Source organism: Stegostoma tigrinum, chromosome 40, assembly GCF_030684315.1.
Source record: "Stegostoma tigrinum isolate sSteTig4 chromosome 40, sSteTig4.hap1, whole genome shotgun sequence".
NCBI classification, from domain to species: domain Eukaryota; kingdom Metazoa; phylum Chordata; class Chondrichthyes; order Orectolobiformes; family Stegostomatidae; genus Stegostoma; species Stegostoma tigrinum.
The window spans coordinates 1,674,041-1,684,369 of record NC_081393.1 but is presented as its reverse complement, the minus strand read 5'-3'; positions in this window follow the sequence as shown (position 1 = coordinate 1,684,369).

Here is a 10,329-nt window from a genome sequence, read left to right as displayed (position 1 = left end):
TGTTCCTGTCAGCCTGTCATTGAAATGAATGATGACAGTTCTGGGAAATGGAACACTCCCTGCCAGCAATTAGCATGACTTGGCTAGATACTAAATGGGTTCTGCACACAGTGTAATTCTTTATATATCAGTCCAACAGTGTGTCTCAACCGATAGAAAGAGGCACCTCTCTCTTTTCACACCAGCTGTCTCTCGCTGGTCTTTTCTCTCTGAGGATTCTGTTGCTCTAAAAGGATCATCTGGCCACCGTCTTGCTGAGAAAGGTGCCCAACACCAACACCAAACCCAGCCCCTCTCCACCCATCTGACTGCCCAGAGGGAACGGGGCTCCCATCATTTGCTCCTGATGTAAAGCACTATCCACTGCCAAGCGACTACCACAAACGTCTCTGAATCTAAGGCTACACAGAGCTGAGAATTATTACCCAGGCTGGCCTTCCTGGTGATGTGGTAAGGAAGTGCTGCACTGTTGCTGGTGCCATCGTTCAGGTGAGTCATTGAAACAAAGTTGGGCTTCTTTGCACAGATGGGTGTAAAAAAATCCAATGTTTCCAATGGAATAGGAGCAGGTGAGTACTCTCCACTGTCCTGACTCACATCCATCCCTCTATTAAAACAACTGAAAATCAAATTGTCTTCTTATTATCTCATTGCCATCTGTGGGACCTTGCAAAGCACAAATTGATTGCTGCTTCTCCTGGGTCACAGCGATGAATACATTTCAACACTCCTTCATTGGCTGCAAATGGCCTGAGGTTGTGAAAGACACAAGAGAGCTGCACGTCTTCTGACAGCACACACATGCACATGCACACACACACACTCGCACATACACACATGCACACACACACGCACGCATACACACACACGCACATGTGCATACACACACACGCACATGTGCAAATGCACACACACACACAGACATGCACGTGCACACACACGTGCACACGCACGCAGGCACACACGCTCGAAGCTTTCACATCCGCTTGGGATGAAAGCGTTGTGTCCTTCGCTGACTTTCACAGGAGTGCAGTCTCAGAACCACAGCCTTTCTGCAGCCATTTCCCTGACAATGAACCTCGTTCTTCACACTGACTGCTTGTAATGTGAAGGTTGATGGGTTTATGAGGCCTTTGCAAGAAGCTGCAGCTTTCTGTTGTGCCTGTAAAGGGAGCCTGCTTGCGATTGTTCACCCAACAGCTCCATTAATCTCCCCCTCTCAGAGCCTGGAACCTCCAGGATGGGGAGAAAAAAAAGCACACGCTGTGGATCATGAGCGGCACAAATCATTAGGCCATGTCTCAGAGCACTCTATCATGGAGCAGGTCATTGATCTTCTTGGCTATCGCCCTGTAGTACCAGCAGTGCCCCTTGACACTCCTTCAGCATTCTTGCTGCAAAGCTTCAATCGATACATCCAGCTCATTGAGACTACAGCAACACATTTCAAAATGTTGCAAAGGTTATTTAGTTACTTGCAGTGCGACACTGCCAAGAGGCCGGTGTGCCTGGGTGCTGTAAATTATCACAGACAGCAGGGTGAAAGAGAAAAACTAAATGTAGGACCAACTTTCTTTATTGCTGGAGAAATTGATGTTCTTCTAAACAAGGCAGAAATACATCATAGCACCTTTAATGGGGACACATTTCTGCTGCCATAACTCACCATTTTAAAATAGAAAATTGTGAAATATGCTATCATATAATTCAAGTGCTGACATATTTATGGGTCTTTCACTCCACATAAATACAGTGATTGCCATTACAAAGTACCATGTCAGGTACAGGCTGAGTGCAAACATCTGGTGAAGCACGCAAGAAAAAAAAATTAAACCTCAAGCTGGGCATCTTTCAAAAAAAAATCCTCCCTCGCAGATTAAAATTTATGATGTTTGTACTAACTGTTATTAAAAACTGAATCCATAACTTGGCAACTGTCAGCCATTCCTTTGAGAAAGCCAGGATGAGAATGCGTAGCTGACAGCAAGTTTAAGTTGCTGAAATGGAGGAGGATTAATGAAGTGCCTGGTTGTTTCCAATTACTCCCAGCTTTGTTATTTTATTTTCTCTGCAAGTTTTGTTTTAATGAAGGAAGAACTGTTTAGTCTTGAGGAAGCCATTTTAGTCTTCACTGTGCCCTGCACAGCTCAGTTGTCAGAACAGCTGGTTTCGTGAGATCTTCTCTGGCCAACTTCCAAATCTTCAATCAGCACCAGCAAAAAAAAGCATTATCGACCACTTACCTTCATGAATGTTTCTGGGATCTTGTGGTGTACAAATTGGCTGCTCTTTTTACCACACTGACCGTTCCTTGGAAAGTGCTCAGTTATCTGGCATGTGACCTGGGATGTCCTGAGGAATGGCCAGGTTTCATGGAAATTCAAGGACTTTCTAATAGGCAGATCTAAAACACAGCAACTCCTCTAATTGATTCAGAACAACGGCAGGATCCTCAAATAAGTGCAACATTTTCCACACCTTGGGAACCCTCGCTTTCCAGGGGGAGTCACAGGCGATGAAATCCATCATCACCTCCAAAGTGCAAGCTGAGCCTTCAGTTTCAAAGACTGTTCTTTAAGAAGAGACACATTTGACTCAAACATGAACTCTGGTTCTCTGTCCACAAAGACTGTCCAACGTTCTGAGCATTTCCAGTGCTTTCTGTTTTCATTCCTGATGATTGACCTTAGGGCAAGGCTGAAGCCTCACCATCCCTGAATTGAATCCGGAATGATCTCCTGGAGTTGCACTCACCAGGCAGTGAAAGACACAGTTGGTCCTTGACTATTTTTTACTTCAGACTGACAATGAAAATTTCATTTGTTGAAGGAAAATGTAAATGTTTCCATTATTGACAACATCTTGCAAAAAAATGGTGTCTCAAATATGGGAGAATGTCCAAAAATACCACAGAGTTGTACGGTAACAAGGTGTTAAGCCAGGGAGCAGGGATCAGGGGCCACTGAAGCTAGCCTCATTGTGGTGAATTGAGGAGTAATACTGATGGCTTTCTGAGATTGCTGGTGGCATGGGCGTCAATGGTAGGATGCTGGTGATGTACAAAAGACAAAGTCTTTAGCAATAACCAGGGGTTTGAGTGTGATTATCAAAAACTGTTCAAGGAAATATCCATCAACCTTTATCAGAAAGATATTTACCAGGTATCATTTTGTTATACTTGGGCAGCATGCTCCCTTTGTGGCAAAATGAGACTCGTTGAGATTTTACAAGCTGCAAAACAATTAGGACAGATACAGGGCTGGTGTTGGAACTGAGGTTACATCATTTCAGAAAGAACTTGGAGTTGAAACAATGGATTTCATGGTCTCAGGATGTTTCAAAGAGCTTCACAATCCTGTGTAACAGGAGTGCTCATCTGACTTTTATAATTGTTGTGAAGTTGGGAGGAGTACTTGTGGATGGAAGGCAGGACGTTTGAATTTGGTGTCTGCAAAATGTTCGTGTTTGTAAAATGTTCATGTTTGTAAAATGTTTGTGTCTGCAAAATGCTCGTGTTTGTAAAATGTTCATGTTTGTAAAATGCTATGGAGAAAGTCATGTGTGGTCCCTTTAAAAGATAACGTGCTTTTTCTATGCTTAAAGAGTCAAAAATGATATCTGTGGGTTTACACAGAGCACCTGAATTGAAATATTTCTATGAAAAGGCCATACTGTTAGCAGGCAAAGCAATATTTTTACCAAGACAACAATTTTTTGAATTTAGCCAATTAATTTAAACTGGGCCCTTAGATACCAAAAACCAATTAAAATTAAATCTGATGGTTTTGACAACATAGGACGAATCGTATGGTAAGAAATTGATATGTCTTCAAGGGTACAAAAGACAAGGGCATTTGTAAAATCAGGGAGAGCTAACTATGATCATGTTAAGAGAACAGCTCTGAGCTCTAAAAGAAAGAATCACTAGTTCCACAGAACTTTTGAAGCTTTAGATTAAGCACCATTTAAAGTACAGCACAAGTAGTTAATGCTTCTGACAAAAGAATTCGATGGAGAAGGCATTCCTGACAGAAGGATTCATTGGAGAAGATACAGAACATTCTAGAAGATGTATCCTGGCTGTAATGTCCAGGGACTAAATTCTAATCTTTATTTTCTTTCAGTTTATATTAGTGTGACTTATATTTATTGGAACAGCATACCTTAGAATCTTGTTTTATTTGGGGATAGTTAGTAGTTAGAAGGGATTTATTCGGTTTATTAATACTTTAGTTAGCTTGTTCACTGTTAGCATTAGATAAATAAATTGTTACTTGTTGATTATAAAGGGAGTGCCAAGCATTTATTTTTATTTGGAGCTAGCAAGAACTGCAGGTGCTGGAGTCAGAGCCAATAGAGTGTGGAGCTGGAAGAACACAGCAGGCCAGGCAGCAGAGGAGCAGGAGAGTCATTGTCTTGGGGCTAGACCCTTCAACATTTATTTAACCACTGCTTTATAACAGATTGAGGCTTTTAAAACAGATTATAGCGTGAGGCGTGCTTCTCTGAGTGTTTCGGTTTCAGTTATTGGAGTTAGGGGTCAACCTTGCCTTTATAACAGAATGGACACTGCATTTTAAAAAAAATGTTCTTTATTCATTCACAGGATGAGTGTATTCCTGACCAGGCAGCATTTATTGCCCATCCTGAATTGCCCAGAGGGCAGTTAAGAGTCAACCACATTGCTGAGGGTCTGGAGTCACATGGGGGCCAGACCAGGTAAGGATGGCAGTTTCCTTCCCTAAAGGACATTAGTGACCCAGATAGGTTTTCCCTGACAATTGGCACATGGTTTCTTAATTCCAGATATTTATTGGATTGAAATTCCACCAGCTGCCATGGCAGGATTTGAACCCAGGTTCCCAGAACATTATGTAGGTCCCTAGATTAACAGCCCAGTGGTAATACCACAAGGCCATTGCCTCCCCCGATAGGAAGGTTACCAGAAATCACATGACTGCTCAGGTCACCAACCAGCCCAAAAGCAGTCAAACAGGTGTCTTATCTCAGCAACAATCACAAAGAGAGTCATAGAGAGTTTGATTAAACCTTGAGCATCATAAAGAGTCCTTCCAAAGATGGGAGATCTCAGAACTTGTGAGAAAACAGAAGACTGGAAGAACAATTCCAGCTTAAGCGACATTGCTTTGTGGAACAATGATTCATCAAAGCTCTCCTCACGGCTGCCTTAAGTTTCGAACTGTATGAGACAGTTAATGATAGCTACTAACTCAAAGAAGAACAAGGGATTAGCCCCCATTTTCAGGCCAATATTAATCCCCCAACCAACATCATTCAAACAGATTAGCTGGCATTTATCACAGCCCTGATTGTTGGAACTTGCTGTGTTTATTACCACGCTAACTACGGGCACCACCACACATGTTGCGTCTGCAGAGTGGTCAATGAACTGCAAATAATGGTGGAGTTGGGGAATATGCCAGATCATGAGGTTACAGATTGTGTAGCAGTGCATTTTGGCTGTTCCTATGGCACAGAACCTCATGGTTCACCAGCCTTGAGTTGCTAGATTGAGTCAAAGGCTGTCCTATGAAGCAGAGTGACAGGGGCACACAAAACCACCCCCTCCTGATGTTAATTGTGTGATGGGTGTTGTTGAGGAGCTCCTTAAACATCACAAGACTGTTTGCATTTTCAAGTCGCTGTTCCCAAGTTAAACTGCGCAGCCCGACCAGAAATCAGTATTGCAGTCTTCTCATATCACGCAAGTGAAACACGAAGTAAGAGGTCTGGCTGAGAAGCATCATCCACATTGACTGAGGCAGTGGCCGAGTGAACTTCTTTCTGTAAAATTAACTTCATTTCGCATTCACCAACAGCATTTTAATCCCCGATTGAATTTTATGAAGAATGTTCACGTGCACATGTAGCATTGGTAGATTTCTGTGCCTTTGTACAAAGTGTACAAATTCTCAATCTACAGATTATCAAAAATCACATCAACGTGCCTCAGGGTGTGTACATGTCAGGTGGGACTGCGACTTACTTCCGATTCACCACTAGCCCTGAAACAGTGGTGGAGGTGAGCTGCCTCCAGGGATTTGAAACTGAGTGTTTTGCGCCTAGGACTCAGCCACATTGAGGTGGGACTAGAGTCACATATAGCTGGCACATCAGCAACCAGCAGCCAGAATGTGGTGGCAGCTCGTGGTCAGGTCATGTAGAGATCCCCTGCATGGTCTGCTGCAGAGAGTCTCTGGAGAGAGAGAGACTGTGATGTTTGTCCTTTTAACTTTGCCATTTGTTTTTTTTTCTGATCTACAGTCATTCCGTGTATAACTATAATGTAACTTTGCTCCATTTCTCTATTCTGTAACTAAGGATTGTATCAAGATACCTTGCGACCTAAGATGGCGCTGTAAATAGCGATACATAAGCTTTTCACTGAACTCACTTGAGCACATGTGACAACCAAGCTAATTCAATTCGGTCTCGGCCTAGACCAGGTCAGGAAACAGCTTTCTTTCCTGAAAAGACATCAATGAACCAGTTTGGTGTTCTCAGCAGAAATCTCCTCATTTTATCATAGTCTCTTCTGCTGGTACTAGATTTTTCACTTCCCCCTGGATTTAAATGCTTAAATTGATACAATGGGATTTGTACTCATGTTCTATGAATTATTAGTCTGAGCCTTGAAAATAGCAATAACATTACCCTACTTGTGGCCCACAGAGAGTCTTAATGAATCCCATTGTTTTTAAAGTCATGCATTTGGTTCCTGTTCTGCAAATTAAAGTCACCTTGACACAGAAGTGAGTGAATCTGTACACTGCATCTTTAAAGAAGTTACAAACCTGAGAAAATTAGAGCTCAAACAGGCGAGCTATAAAACTGAGGTTGTTGGTAAGTTGTGGCCAGAGGATGAAAAGGATGTCCTTTAGAGAAAGGAACCTGCCACAGTTACCCAGACTGGATCCACAAAAAGCTCCATCCCAGCTTAACAGGACTAGCTGGTATAGCCACTCTAACCATCTAGGTGAAAGGCAAGGCAACCAGTAGTCAGATAACAAATGTTATCTTGTCAACACAACTTAACTCCAAGGAAAAAGGTGAATACATATTGGGCTTCAGTATTAAGCCATCCACACACTCCACAGGACTGTGACCATCTGGCCATATTAGGTCCATGATGTTGCCTCGATGCAAACCACTCCACTTGGATTGAAAATGTACGTCTATCCAGATGTCTTTCCAGTAAGTGAAGCTACAAATGGCCCAAAGTTTCTGAGACCAGGTTCTCAAGCTTTGCTTTCATTCAGCAAGGTTACTCTTGGTCGCTTCCTTCCATACCCTGGGAGAAATCTATCCTCTCTTTCTGATGTTGTATAGCAATTTGGCTGGAAGGCAAACTCTCTCATCAATTGTATTCATTCATTGTGCAGTAGGTACAGTTTTGAATTCTCCAGCACTGGATTGGTATCTCCAGAAATGATAGAATAATCTCCAGGTCACTGTGGAAAAAATCATTGGTATAAAATTCCTTGAACACTTTTTCTGATCAGTTGTTCCAACTGGGATACATAGAGAAAAGGGCTATTTAACTGCATTCAAAGATTATGCCATCCGATGATGAAACGTTCCCCTTGGTATCAGTGTCACACCACCACATTGTTGGTGGGCAATGGCAGGAGTTTTGAATGGGATGGTGAGAGGCAGGAGGTCATATCCAGGGATATGTCCAGCTAGAGGTGACAATGCAAGTGTTACTGTCGCTTTGATTCTAACTGCAGGGACATCGGGACTGCTGCCACAATGAATAGTTGAGCAACTGTTTCCAATTTCTCTTTAAAACTCCTTGAGAACATGAGGAACAGAAGAAGCTAATTTGGCCCGAGTTTACTCAACCAGTTCAGTTTGGAATGGCAGCTCAGCACCGTGCTTGAATTCCCTTTCCTGGGCATTGCTACTTCATTCCTGCCATGGTTACCTGATAATGTCACAGTCAATCTCAGCCTTAAATGCTGGAACAAAGACTTACAAATTTTGCACCACACATTGTGAAAGAAGTGTGGCCTGATATTAGTTTATTTTAAATTCACTCGTAGCATGTGAGCATCACTGGCAGGGATTGTATTTATAGCCTGACCCTCGGTGCCCTTGAAGTGGTGGCTGTTGAATTGCCTCTCACGAATGTGAACCTTGAGCAGCAAGTAGGCATGAACTCCAGTGGAGTGATGAAATGTGCTCTTTTGGATGAAATATGAACCTAAACTCCTGTCTTCTGCTTCAGATGAGTAAAAGTTCTCATGGGACTATTTAGAAGAAAAAGGAGACAGTTCTCTCCAGTGTCCTGGTCAATGTTTAGCTCTCAATCGACACCACTGAAACAGGTAATCCAGTTATAAACTCACTGCCATTTCTGGGAGCTTGCAGTGTACAAAACGGTTCTGCAGTTTTCACAAATTGCAACAGTGACAACGTCATCGGCTGAGATACACTTTGGGATGTGCTGAGGCGCTGAATAGCACTGAAGAGCAGCTCATTATTTGTAACACATGCCCTTGGGATGGAAGAACCTTGCAGTGGAACCAAAATGCACTGTGAACCTTGTGCAATCGCTTTGGTTGGTGTTGCAAATAGCTGGGAACTAAACGGTGTTTTGCTTCAGCCAAGATCTGTCTTTGATTTGTCGTGCTACGCATCTAGGCTCCAGATCATTAAAGTGTAAACTGTAAAATTTATTGGTGGTGGTATAATGTACCAGATGTGGAATCTCTAGCGTGTGCCAAGCTGGAAATGAACCAGGATTCAATCTGGTTTCTGGACACCAGGCAATAAGGCCGACCTGAAACAAACTATTAACTCATTAAACAACAGTCCACAATACAAGTCACTTACACACTGAAAGGAAGACAATGAAATTAAGGAACTGCCGATTCTCTCATATAAACATTTAGGACCATAATTCACAATGAGTCTGTGAATGAGGTACTGAGGGAGTGCCGCACTGTCGGAGGGTCAGTGCTGAGGGAGTGCCGCACTGTTCGGAGGATCAGTACTGAGGGAGCGCCGCACTGTCGGAGGGTCAGTGCTGAGGGAGTGTAACATTGTCATAGGGTCAGTGCTGAGGGAGTGCCGCACTGTCAGAGGGTCAGTGCTGAGGGAGTGCTGCACTGTCAGAGGGTCAGTGCTGAGGGAGTGCTGCACTGTCAGAGGGTCAGTGCTGAGGGAGAGCCACACTGTCAGAGGGTCAGTGCTGAGGGAGTGCCGCACTGTCAGAGGGTCAGTGCTGACAGAGCCGCACTGTCAGAGGGTCAGTGCTGAGGGAGCACTGCACTGTCAGAGGGTCAGTGCTGACAGAGCCGCACTGTCAGAGGGTCAGTGCTGAGGGAGCACTGCACTGTCAGAGGGTCAGTGCTGAGGGAGAGCCGCACTGTCAGAGGGTCAGTGCTGAGGGAGCACCGCACTGTCAGAGGGTCAGTGCTGAGGGAGAGCTGCACTGTCAGAGGGTCAGTGCTGAGGGAGTGTAACACTGTCGGAGGGTCAGTGCTGAGGGAGTGCCGCACTGTCGGAGGGTCAGTGCTGAGGGAGTGCCGCACTGTCAGAGGGTCAGTGCTGAGGGAGCGCCGCACTGTCGGAGGGTCAGTGCTGAGGGAGTGCCGCACTGTCAGAGGGGCAGTGCTGAGGGAGAGCCGCACTGTCAGAGGGTCAGTGCTGAGGGAGTGCCGCACTGTCAGAGGGTCAGTGCTGAGGGAACACCGCACTATCGGAGGGTCAGTGCTGAGGGAGCGCCGCACTGTCAGAGGGTCAGTGCTGAGGGAGCGCCGCACTGTCAGAGGGTCAGTGCTGAGGGAGTGCCGCACTGTCGGAGGGTCAGTACTGAGGGAGTGCCGCACTGTCGGAGGGTCAGTACTGAGGGAGTGCCGCACTGTCAGAGGGTCAGTGCTGAGGGAACACCGCACTATCGGAGGGTCAGTGCTGAGGGAGTGCCGCACTGTCGGAAGGTCAGTGCTGAGGGAGTGCCGCACTATCGGAGGGTCAGTGCTGAGGGAGCGCCGCGCTGTCGGAGGGTCAGTGCTGAGGGAGAGCCGCACTGTCGGAGGGTCAGTGCTGAGGGAGTGGAACACTGTCAGAGGGTCAATGCTGAGGGAGTGCCGCACTGTCAGAGGGTCAGTGCTGAGGGAGAGCCGCACTGTCAGAGGGTCAGTGCTGAGGGAGTGCCGCACTGTCAGAGGGTCAGTGCTGAGGGAGTGCCGCGCTGTCAGAGGGTCAGTGCTGAGGGAACACCGCACTATCGGAGGGTCAGTGCTGAGGGAGTGCCGCACTGTCAGAGGGTCAGTGCTGAGGGAGTGCTGCACTGTCGGAGGG